The sequence below is a fragment of the Protopterus annectens genome, chromosome 1.part2 (genome assembly GCF_019279795.1).
Source record: "Protopterus annectens isolate FY-2018-M chromosome 1.part2, PAN1.0, whole genome shotgun sequence".
In the NCBI taxonomy this organism is placed as follows: Eukaryota; Metazoa; Chordata; order Ceratodontiformes; family Protopteridae; genus Protopterus; species Protopterus annectens.
The window spans coordinates 1,251,727,046-1,251,740,068 of NC_056727.1; the positions used below are offsets into that span (position 1 = coordinate 1,251,727,046).

The 13,023-nt window shown below is 42.0% G+C and overlaps 1 protein-coding gene across 1 annotated transcript in view; it reads right to left on the bottom strand.

Moving 5' to 3' along the window:
• LUZP1 (leucine zipper protein 1) overlaps window positions 1-13,023 on the bottom strand; it is a 2,096,166-nt gene that overhangs the window by 645,988 nt on the left and 1,437,155 nt on the right. Inside the window, exon 6 of the mRNA XM_044060126.1 lies at window positions 7,678-7,770. The gene's annotated coding sequence lies outside the window, so the exon portion shown is untranslated. The remainder of the gene's footprint in view (window positions 1-7,677; window positions 7,771-13,023) is intronic.

Here is a 13,023-nt window from a genome sequence, read left to right on the forward strand (position 1 = left end):
AAAAAAATCTCAAGAAAAAAGCTGTATAGCAGAAGCCATGAGGGCTGCTATTTTGTTAATTCTTGCAGGGTCTTAATCACTCACTGCCTTAACAGTTAACATGCAAAAGGTTAAAAATTAAATTACCTACTTGAACTACACTATCACTTAATAATCAACAACACTTAACAGCATCCTTTACCCAGGTAGTCCCTCTAACCCCTCCCCCTACCCAAACACAACTCCTGAGGAAACAGCTACCCTACTTAATTCACATTTTATCTCCTCCATCCATAATCTCCTACCCTCTGAACCTACCTCTTCCTCTTTACCGGACCCCACACCCACCCCCAACACTACTACTTTTTCCTTTAAGTCTGTTCCCATTTCCTACATCAAATCTCTACTGCTCAAACTCAAACCCTGCTCTCCCTCTACTGACAAATTACCTCCTACCTTCCTCAAACTCGCAGCTGACTCTATTGCCTACCCAGTGACAATATTAATAAATAGATCTATGCAAGACTCTACTGTTCCTACCCTTTGGAAATCTTTCCACACTATCCCTCTCCATAAAGGAGGTAACTCTAATGACCCTTCCAACTATCGACCTATTGCATTCTGTCCCCACTATCTAAGATACTAGAAAAAATGTATCCACACTCAACTTCTCAATCACCTTCTCAATCACAACTTACTCACCCCCTACCCAACATGGCTTTTGCCCCTGTCACAGCACAACTACTGCTCTACTCTCCTTCACTCACACCATTGCAGAATCTTTGGACAACAATAAACTTGCTTCCTGTCTCTTTCTTGACCTCTCCAAAGCTTTTGATACAGTGTCTCATCCATTACTTCTATCTAAACTTGCTAACTTTCACCTATCCACCTCCACCCTTAGCTGGTTCGCTAGCTATCTGTCTGGATGCAAACAATCAGTCAAACGGCTCTCTTCCCATTCTCCTTTCTTGCCTATCTCTACTGGTGTTTCACAAGGTTGCATCTTGGGTCCCCTCTTATTCAACATCTTCACCAATGATCTTTTCACCTCTTGCTATCAGTCTTCACTCATACAATATACAAACGACTCCACAATTATTTCTACAGCCAACAACATCTCTGACCTACACCCCCTAACCCAAAAAGCTCTACTTTCCACTGAACAATGGCTTTCAAAAAACTTACTGATCCTCAATCCCACAAAAAACAAACTCTTACTCTTTCTGCCCCATTCTCTTACTCATCATAAATCCTCCTTTGTCATTAAGTCTTGTAATAATACAGCTATCCAACCTAACACCTACACCAAACTCCTAGGGGTCATCATCGACGATGAACTAAAATTCAATCAACACATACAGCAATGCATAAAGAAAACACATCAGAAACTAGGTCTCTTATACCGGAACAAAAAATATCTCAGTCCCGAGGCTAGACTCACCCTACGACAAGCACTTCTACTCCCCTCTCTCCTCTATGCCTCTCCAGTTCTCACAAATATCCAAAAAACTAACCTGAACAAACTCCAACAATCCTACCACAAAATAGCCGGATTCATCACTAACTCCCCAAACAACACACACCAGTGTATTGCTTTAAAGTTTCTACAATGGCTAGAACTCCCACAACTACTACATCTCTACCAATTTCACATGCTGCACTCTATGCTCTTTAAACCCTCCTACTGTCCATCTATATCTCTCCTTGTCTCTGTCTACACCCCATCTCAACCCCTCCGCACCTCTAATCAACAATTGCTTGATATTTACCACCCAAATAAGTCAGTAGGTAAGCTACTCTACAAATACTCTGTGGCCCAAGCCTGGAACACACTTCCCCTGGACATACACTCAATCTCTCATGCCCCACTATTTAAAAAGAAACTTAAGACACATTTACTCAATTTCAGAATCTGCCTCTGCTATGACCCTACATAGTTCTCTCCTCCCCCCACATTGGAATCACTCTCAGTTGATCCTACTCACACTCTGCACTCTTCCTCACTAGTACAGTTACATAGTATTTTCCTGGAAAATAAAAACATGCTGTCGTTTAACTGTTGGTAGTGTTTGTTTCTACTGTTTGCTGTGCTTGTTTACTACTGTAATGATTTATTGTACTTTCTAGAGCTTTTCACCTCAGGTCTCCACTGAAAATGGGACAAAATCCCAGTTGGACTAACCCGGTTAACAAATGTCAATAAATAAATAACAAAGTAAAGAAAATGCTTAAAAAATCAGCAGACATAAAATAAAACTACCAAATTTTGTCTGGAAATATAGTAAAAATACAAAAGTTATGGGAAAATCCAAAACGTGAAGCTAAACTAATTGATGTGTATGCCAGTTCACTGATGCTCAGTCCAATGGTCAAGCAGAGAAAACTAATCAAATCGTGAAGAACTTAATCCAAAAAGAGCTATAACAGAAGCTGTGGGGATTGTCATCTTGCAATTTTGGAATACAGGAATACTCTACTGCAGGAACTCTGTTTCTGTCCAGCTCAACTGTTAATGGGTAACATGTTAAAACTAGGTTACCTAGTTCAGCTACATTGCTAATGATTGAAAACTGGCAGAAAGTACAGGATCTGCCTGCCTGAGAAAAAATTAGCAGTGAGAGAATGCACATTCTTAAGTTGGAGGTACAATAAAAATCCAAAAGCTAATAGAAAAATTTCAGCATAATGCTGAAGTTGACAATAAAACTAGACCAATATCTTCCTTTAGTGTGGGAGGAAGAAGGCAAACTGTAAGTTCCATTACTGCCTTAAATACCAGACCAGATACACTACAAACAGTCCCCTTAACTCTCCAAATATCACAGAGCACTGAAGACATCAGACATATATAGACTGTTGTGGAGTTAAAAAGGATTCCAAGAAATAAAATGCTACAGTATAAAAATGAGTTTTTTTCAGTGTGCACAAAAGGTTTTAATCTTGATGTAAATGGCAGTGTTGTGCATGGTATACTATCGTATTAACGTAAAGTATAAGTGATCAGTGTGTATTTTAATGCAAGTCACCAGAGACATATTTTACAAACATATACATATAACTGAAAGTTCTAAAAAAATCAGGACGTTGTAGTTGGGGTATTCAGCTTTAAGGTCAGTGAGGTAGCTATAGTGACCAGCATGCACACATCTTCCAAAGAATTTAGGTGGAACACAAACATCATGGAAGTTAGGTCGCATCTAGTGCCATCTGTTTGTTATTTACTAAGCCTCCTGCTATGACAGTTACAGTGATGTTGACTGTCACCTAACTGCAGCAAAAAAAAAAATCAGAGTTTATGTCAGATGTTGAAAGTAGGAGTTAGGTACAGCTGGTCTTACCTCTATATACAGTGCTGAAGTAGGAGCTAGGTACAGCTGGTATTACCTCCATATACAGTGTTAAAGTCTGGAAGCAGACTTCTCAGTTGGGAATGGTGTCTATCCTGCTCTGGAGCTGCCTCTTGGGGTGGCCCTAAGCAGAGGTGGGGTTAAACAGATGCCACAAAAATGCATGTTGTACAGTTAAGTTTTTGCTAGTAGATAATATGGTCATCTCAATGTGATTGCAACATGCAAAATAGAAAAACTCTGGTATCTGTGCACATGCACCTAACATCTAATCATCTGTAGATTAGACCACGAGTGTGGTGTTTGACAGAGTACTTACTATTTATTTACTATCTGCTTCTACTGGGACACTTGCATCCTTATATGGGAAGTGACAGACAAACTTTAAAGGCATCAATGAGAGCCTTGATCTGAACCCAAGTGATGAATTCTTAATGACTTTTGGGCTACTCATACCATTTCCACAAAGAACACCATGTTCAAATATAAAGCGACTCATAAGTGTATATGGTACCACAGCATCTTTGGTCAAGCACTGATGACTGATTTTGTAGTCATGTACTCAGACCACAGGTCTTACGCACTGTACACTCAGGTCAAAACAGATTCTGTGCTGACAAATAATCACTACCTGTGGATCAATGTCAGAATTCTAGGTACACAGCTGGACAGAACCAGAAAGTCAAAAGGTGTGGTACAGGTGTCATGGGAACAAATCAGCAGATGCCTTTCTGCAGAACAGGTTAATTACTGCTATGTATCAAGAAAGAATGGGAGTCCAAAAAGATCCTTGTTCAACTTCAGCAGTTGTTAACAAAAGGTGTTACATGTTTCTCATGTCAGTAAATCTAGGACCTGCTGATTGACTCCATTGGTGAGGAAAGTCATCAAATTAAATAAACACCTTCTATACAACGCTAGTAGGAACTTCCTTACTTCTGACCAACAGACACTGACATCACAAAGGCAGCAGCTGACACACTTACCCAAGCAATGGATTAGGCTTTATAAGAGTTTAGCAAGGACATGGAGAATTACTTTTATTTACATGGCCTAAAGAGGCTCTGGTGCACCAGGTCTGGTCTTAAACAGCAATGTCAGGCTAACCAACAATGGGCTCCTCAAGAGAGACAAATCATTAGAGCACAGCTGTTGACTAACACATACACTGATACCACACAATTGTACTCAGTCAGTACACAACTAAACACCCACGAGTACAAAATCCAAAAAAAGAAAACAAAACAAACATCAAGCACACTTTTTACAGTGGGGTAATCCCCCTCCCCCATACCTTCCAAAACTATTTCCAAGACTGTACTTACTTTGAGGAGAGTGACATTGGAGATGCAGAGTTGTGTTACACAATACCTTTGAAATAGTCAACACACTCCCAACACCTCTAAACCCTCACGACATCTCGCCCCAGCACAGAAACACTCAGTACATACTGCTACCCTGCCTGCATTTACACTGACACACTGCAAAAATTGGACACATAAAATGCACACACACATCCCAAACATCCAGTCACTCAGCAACACCACATTCAGTCAATTACATACACTCCTGATCTCCTCTATATGCAGCCAGTGATCTCACACACGCGTGCGCGCGCGCACACACACACCCCCAAACTCTTCACAAACACTGACCTCCCCCCCCATAATGCACTCTCTCTCCTTACCTGTAGAATACTCAGACATACTAGCATGCACTGGACCAACTCACTGACACCACTTCCCCCTGCACGTCTCTACTAAACCTGGCAACTCAATACAGTACCAAGCACTTACTATATGGGAGAGAACTGGGCTTAGTAAAATGATACCCATGTGCACACTCAACAAGTATGCATATCTGCCAACTCTACATCAGTGGGTGCACCCAACAAAACGGATTGTGATGACTTTTCCCAAACCTAATAATGTACACAGAAATTACATTGGAGCTAGAGAGACTGCCCAACTTTTCCTCAGCAAAAGGTGGGGGGAATCCAACCTTGACTGGGGTCAATATCTATAGTACAAGGAACATTGAAGAACTCCTGAAACTAGTGTACCTACCTTCCCCCTTTGAGGAGGTACTGCCCAATAGCTACTTCTGTTTCTGTAAAAGATATCTCTGTGGCAACCAATTAAACTGTGGCACTGGATGAGATCTAGCCAGAAATGTAGAAGTGGCTTGATATTGTCAGGGTGTATGGTTAGCGTCCTTTTCATTGTTACAGGGAACATGGGAGTAGTACCTCTGGACTGGTAACCTGGAGCAGCTGTCCCTATTTTCAAAAGGAGGGACAGAAGTGTGTATTCCAGTTTGCATGGATCATGCCTCTCAACCTACACAGGGAAGCACACTCCAGAGTTTCAGGAAATGAAATTTTATCTGACAGTTCGGTTGCTGGTTTAGAAGAAGATTACATCCTGACTGTGGAACAGAGGATCAACTGTAAATCCTTCCACAGATATCAGAGGGATCTTGTGATTTTACTGGTCTGCGAGTGTTTTTTGGCCCAACAGTGTGTGTTTAGCCACAAAATCTGGAATGTTCTATGGGTGACGCTACAGCAGAATGGATTTTAGAGCCAATGATATGTCTACTTGGCCCTAGTATTTGCAAAGCAAGAGTTGTATATACATTCTTGGCATTAAGCTGAAAATGTATCAGGTGGGTATCTGATTCCACCTAAGGATGCATTTCCCTTCCATCCTATACATGACCTTTACAAACAGGTTATTATGCTATACAGTACCCCGTCTGAGAGTTCCAGTTTTATGGAACGATACTGTTCAACTGATCTCAAGTGACAGTGAGCTCTTTCAAGTAGTGGAGTGGTTTGCTGCAGAATGTGTAGCAGCTAGGAAGGAAATCAGCACCGCAAAATCAAACAGTGCACGGACTTCTGAAGGTAAGGGAGGAGCATTTGCCTCTGAGGAATTTTGGAGTTTTGCTCAAAAGTGAAGGTAGTGGAGAAGGAGAATGACTAGCAGACTGGTGTAATGGGGAAAGCACTGTAGGTATTTTATCAGATGAGGGCACTGAAGTGAAAGTTCAGTCACAGGACAGAGCTTTCAGTTTCCTGTCACTCTATGGTCCCACCATCATCTATGATCACCAGCCTTGAGTACATAGTGAATGAATGAGATCATGAATAAAATGGCAAAAATTAACACTCTCTGCTGTGTGGCTGGGCTTGGTCTCCATAACAGAGTGAGGATCCTGGCAAACTATCAGGATTTTGCAGCAGTAATGTTGCATCTGTGGGTGGACAGGGAGTCATCCAATGTGGCCTGGGCATTCACTAATGATATCACCATGGACACCTTCCAGGGGAGGTGCACCAGTTCAGCCTTTTGGGAAGAGACCTGAGAAAGACCTAGGACACACTGGAGATTGGTTCATATATAAAAAACTAGGCAATCAGTCTGCAGACTATTACATGCCTAGACAATAATCTGATAGTGACCAAAGATTAGAATTAAACCTGTATCTTATGTATGTGAGGCAACCTTTATGCCAACCCTCCAACCACTATAACTTTTGAGGCATACCACTTTCATATCATGGCACACATTTAGAGGTCCCACTGAAAGAGGTCACACATGTGACATGTAGAACCTAACTTAAATATGTTGGAATGTCAAAATAAAGAGAATGTCAGTAATTACACCCTGACATGATTTGAACACAAATGTCTTTTGATCTAGAATCAGGCACATTATCGCTGTGCTACAAGGACTCTGTTTTTGTCTGAGTCTCCAGATGTGACAGAATTGCTCAGATTGCTGCAACTGTAATTCTTGCCAGGACAGATGTTTTTTAGAAAATGGATAGATGCACAGATACATAGCACACAAGTGTAGCAAGATCTACAATCTGCAAAACTAAAGGTAGAGTTAGAGAGTGGAGTAACCAAACACTACTTTGGGAATTGTTTCAATTTTTTATGCACTGAATACAGATTTGCGGGTCCTGTTTACTTAAAAGAACCTCAGATGCTTAAACTTACCAAACATATTACAAAAAAAACACAAAAGTGAGGGAAAACATATTTTTAAAATGTGCTGCTTCCTGCCCTTTTACCTGGTTAGGAAAGCATCAGGAATGCTAAAACAGTATTATTCTACATGCTATTTTTGCAGGATAAGTTTATATTTCAGGCCAGCAAATAAAAAAGAATATGTTAATTGAACTCTTGTAACCATCACAGAATTTCTTAACATATTATATAAGTGATTGAAATCTGTTTAACAGAGGAGGCTGGCAGCTAATAACAAAAATGTCAACAGGAATCATGGTCACATTCCAACAGTTGTTAAAACCTGTAAATTCAAAACAATCAACTTACCGAGGAACAGGACTCTTGTGGCTCTGCAGCAAATCACTATATAATCCTCGTCATCCTGATCCAAACCAAACTATGAAGAACACATCAGTCCAGCTACAAAAAGAGTTACCTTTCCATTAGTCGTTGTATACCCAGAACTGAATTTCAAACACAATTACTACTGCATATGAATTAAAGAAGCAGTACTTTAAAATTTATGCAGGCCTAAACATCAAACTGCAAGTGAAATAAAGTACAGTTTTGTACCTGCCATAAATGTAGATGTTCGAGTGTTCACACTGCTGCAGTCATTACACTTGGGTTATCCTGCCGTCAGGTGGTCCCGCAGTCGGCCAGAGTTCCAAAGTCCTAGTCCAGCGTCGGTTACTGTTGCCTCCTCCCTGACGTCAGTGCGCCAGGGGTATATAAGATGCATCTGACTCCATTTTCTTCAGTTTTTCTTGCCCCAGATGCCAGGTGCCCCCAAGTAGGTAGGCAATATATATTGCTAATAAAACATATATAAAAAATAAAAACAATACCTTCAGTTACAAGCAAATACACCACAAAGGTTGTATAGGATAGAAAGGTATAGATAAGTCCAGCTAGGACAGAGGGGATGGAGGGAGGGTAACCTGGACTGCAGCAGTGTGAACACTCGAACATCTACATTTATGGTAGGTACAAAACTGTACTATGTTCATCGTGTTACACTGCTGCAGTCATTACACCTGGGTAGAATCCCAAAGCTATGGTTGGGTGGCTAGTCTATAAAGAGTTAGGATTGGCTATGAGGCCCTGCAGAACTGCAGTGGCAAATCCTGCTCTGGATTTAGAGTAAAGAGGCACGTGGTAATGCTTGGTAAAGGTGTGCACTGAACTCCAAGTTGCAGCCTCCAAAATTTCTTTGGTTGGTACTCCTCTGAGAAAGGCTGTTGAAGTGGCTGTTGCTCTGGTAGAATGTGGCCTATTGTTATTAGGGACTGATTTTCCATGCTGGGTGTAGCAGTAACGAATACAGTGGCCTATCCATTTGGTAATAGAGATAGCCTTGCCCTGTGATCCTGCAGCATATGCTACAAACAGATGCTCAGTTTTCCTGAAAGCTTTTGTTTTGTCCAAGTAGAAGTGTAGCTGCCTGTGTATGTCCAAAGAGTGCAGAAGTTTCTCCCCTTTATTCTGGGGGTTTGGATAAAAAGTTGGCAAATGGATGGTTTGGTTAAGAGCCACACTAGATACCACCTTTGGCATAAAGGTAGGGTTTGTCCTTAAAGAAACCCTGTCCTGATGAAATATTATAAAAGGTTCCACTGCCATTAATGCCTGTAGCTCTGAGACTCTTCGTGCTGAAGTTACTGCCAGCAGCAGAGCTGTTTTCCATGATAAAAATTTTAGATTGGCTGTATTGGCTGGCTCAAAAGGTGGCAAGGTCAGTTTTTCCAAAATAAAATTGAGGTCCCAAGTTGGTGATGGTGCTCTCCGGAGCGGTCTTATGTTTTCAGCCCCTCTGAGGTACTCCTTTAGCAAGGGATGAGAGAATAAAGGAGGATCCATGTTGTAAAGAGCTGAAATGGCAGAGGCGTGGATCTTAATTGATGAGAAGGATAGGCCTTTGTCCAGCATCTCAGTTAAGTACTGTAAAATCTGAGGAATGTTTGGGACAAGAGGGTCAAGGCTTTGAACCTGGTTCCAGGCACAGAATCTCTTCCATTTTTCTGAGTAAGATTTCCTGGTGCTAGGCCTACTGGCCACCAAAATGACATCCATAACAGCTTTAGAGAGACGTGTTGCCTGTTTGACTAATGAATCTGCCATGCAGCCAGGTTTAGGGTTTTGAGCTGACCGTGCAGGATCTGATTGTTTTGTTGAGTCAGAAGGTGTGAAACTTGAGGCAAAATCCATGGTGGGCCTTGAGCCAAGTTCTTTAAGATTGGGTTTCAGTGCTGGCGTGGCCAGTCTGGAGCAATCAGGATCATCTGTGTTTTTTCTTGTCTGGCTTTTAGGAGTACCTTTGAAAGGAGAGGCAATGGTGGGAAGGCATAAACTTTTAGGCTTTTCCAGCTGAACGAAAGAGCATCCACTTTCCATGCTTGTGTGTGGTAAGTCCTTGTGCAGAATTTTTGTAGTTGGCAATTCAGTGGGGAGGCAAAAAGATCTATGTCTGGGCACCCCCATTTTTGCGTTACCATGCCGAAGACTTGTGGATTCAATTTCCATTCGTGAGGGTCCATGATATTTCTGCTTAAATCGTCTGCTAGAGTATTTTTCTTTCCTGGCAGGTATTGTGCTTGCAGATGAACTTGATAAGTTAGTGCTGTGTTCCACAAGGTCATGGCTTGCCTGCATAGGGGATAGGAATGAGTGCCCCCTTGCTTGTTTATGTACTACATTACTGTGGTGTTGTCTGTCTTTAATAATAATTGTCCTGGATGCAGAAGGTCCTTGAAAGCTGTTAGGGCATTTTGAACAACCAACATCTCTTTTTGATTGATGTGAAGATGCATTTGGTCTGTGGTCTACTTGCCCTGAATACATTTTCCTGCCATGTGTGCTCCCCAGGCGTAATCCGAAGCATCTGTTGTTAGAGTCTGCCTAGCTGTGGGTAGAGTGTAAGGCTGACCCTTGTTGAGGTGACATGCCTGTGCCCACCATCGAAACTCCTGTTGTAGGCAGAGTATTACTGTTTCTAAACTGTGAGAGTGTTGAGTCCAAACACTTTTTAGGTACCATTGTAATTTCCTCATATGCAGTCTGGCATATGGAATTAGTAGTATGCAGAATGCCATGAATCCCAGGGCCTGCAGACTTTTTCTTGCAGGGAGATGGGACTTTTTTGCCAGTAATTGAAAATATTGAGTCAGTTGCCCTTGTTTGTCTGGCGTGAGATAAGCCATCTGGGCCATTGTATTTAAGCTGGCACCCAAGAATATTATCTGCTGTGAGGGCACTAGTTTTGACTTCTTTTCGTTTACTGTGTACCCTAGAGAAATTAGCAACCTTTTTACAAATGCCAGATGCTTTAGAAGAATGTCCTTTCTCTCTGCTTGAATGAGGCAGTCATCCAGGTATGGATATATTTGAATTCCTTTTTGTCTGCAAAATGCAATTACTGGTGCCAAGCACTTTGTAAAGACCCTGGGTGCAGTAGATAAAACAAAGGGCAGTGCAGAGAATTGGTAGTGCATTGTACCAGCTTTGAATCTGAGGTATCTTCTGCAATCTTGTCTGATAGGGACATGCAGGTATGCCTCTTTGAGGTCCAAAGTAACAAGCCAAGCCTTCTTGCCCAGCATGGGAAGAAGCTGCTGTAGTGTCAACATTTTGAATTTCGGAACATCCAGGTAAGTATTTAGAGTTGAAAGGTCTAGTATGGGTCTCCAGGCTTTGTCCTTTCTGGGGTCCAGGAAGAGTCTTGAGTAAAATCCTTGTCCTTGTTCGTTCCTGCTGTGGTACTTTTTGAACAGCTCTCATGTCCATGAGGGCTAAAATTAGTTTTGAGCCTCTTCCCATTGATTTTGTGGCAGGTTTGGCATTCCTTTTAACCTTGATAAAGTGTGAAAGCGGAACCTGTAACCTTGAGACACAATATTCAGAACCCATTTGTCTTGGGTGATTGTTTGCCAATTTTGAGAAAAAAGTGCTAGTTTCCCCCCAAGGGGGCTGCCAAAAGGGAAGTGCTTGGCATATGAAGGGGGAAGTCATTGGGACTGTTTCCTGTAAGGTTGAGACTTGTCCTCACCTCCTTTTGAGGTACCCCACTGTCGTTGTCTGTAAGAGCCTTGGGGTTGAGATCTGCTTCTTCTGTGTCTGTATCTGCCTCTCTGTGGCCTGTCTGACACTGGAAAGGACCAATTCTTTGTAGGCCAATTTCTGCTAAATCGAGGTGGCTGTACCTGTAAGAAATCTTTGACTGTTTGCATAGATTTAGCTTTATCCTCCATTTTCTTTAACACCTCTTCTGCCTTAAAACCAAACAAGGTATCATGCTGTAAAGGAGCATCCAATAATTTTGCCTTAACATGGTCAGGTAAACTCTGTTCTTTTAACCAAGCATGTCTTTGAATCACAGAACCTGTAACTGCGGCTCTACAAGAGGCCTCTAAAAAATCAAAACCACATTGCAGAGTATGTTTTCCCACCTGTTCAACTGCATGCAATAAATCCTGCATTTCTTTATAGTCAGGAGCTTCTGAGCTTGTAAGCATTTTCTGTTTTAACTGAGCCATTAAATATTGTTGGTACTTAAGCATGTGAAACTGGCAATTTAAAGCCCTTACTGCTAAAGTTGCAGAAGTGTAAACTTTCTTCCCCCATCTATCCAATGCTCTAGAATCTCTGTCAGAGGGGACTGGATTTTTTGCAATGGAAGCCTTAACCCCTTTGGGACCCTGGGAAATGGTTTCTGGGTCAGCAGAAGGGTTTTTATAAAGAAACCTGTGAGAGTCAGGGACTCTATAATACCTATCTGGCTTGGCTGGTGCAGGGGGCAAAGAATCAGGAGATAAGCTGGATTCAGAGAACACATCATTCACAATATTTAACACAGGCGGAATAGCAAGGGGCCTGTGCTGAGGCAATAAAAGGAAGTCCCTGAGCCTTTTCTTGGAATCTGAATAATCCTGACTTTCCCAATGGAAATGTTCCCTCATGGTATGTAAAGTTTCCCCAAAAGAGTAATCTTCAGGAGGAGAAGCTGAAAGGATATATTCTTCAGCATCAGAGTCCTCATAGGGGGGTAGAGAGTATCCCTGGTCTGAAGAGGAATCAGAGGAAATGGAAACCTGATCAGAGGAGTCATAGTCTGTATCCTGCCTAGGCCTTTTCTCAGGAGGGGAATGGGAACCCCTGATTAGAGTAATGAGGTCTTCGGCCATTTTAAGCATCTGTTTTTTAGGCATGGAGGACTGTCCTGGAGAATGCTGTACTTGCTTATTTGTCTTTAATGGTGTTTTTGTCTTGGCTGTTGTTTTAATGGTAAGTTGTGAAGGTCTGAAAACACCCTCAGAAGCCGATGCCTGCTCAGCATCTCCGGACCCATCTGAGGGATTAGTTTCCGTAGGCCCAATACCTTGAGTTTCCAGAGGCCTAGTTGTCTCCACGTGGGAGTCGGAGGCGGCCTGTGGCTCTGAGGTAGTGGGTGTCAGGGGCTGCGAAAGCACCTCACTGAGAACCGGCGACTGACCTAGAAGAGGCTTTGTCGTCTGTTTTGGACCTCGGATGCCTGTCTTTATCCTTATCTTTGCGGTTTTTTATGAATTGCGGTCGCCGGTTGTTCCGATGGAATTGTATAATTGAACCTTCGGCCAAAGTAGTGCAAAGCAAAATCAAAACGTCGTTTTATAGTGCGTTTGTTAAATCTAGCACAAA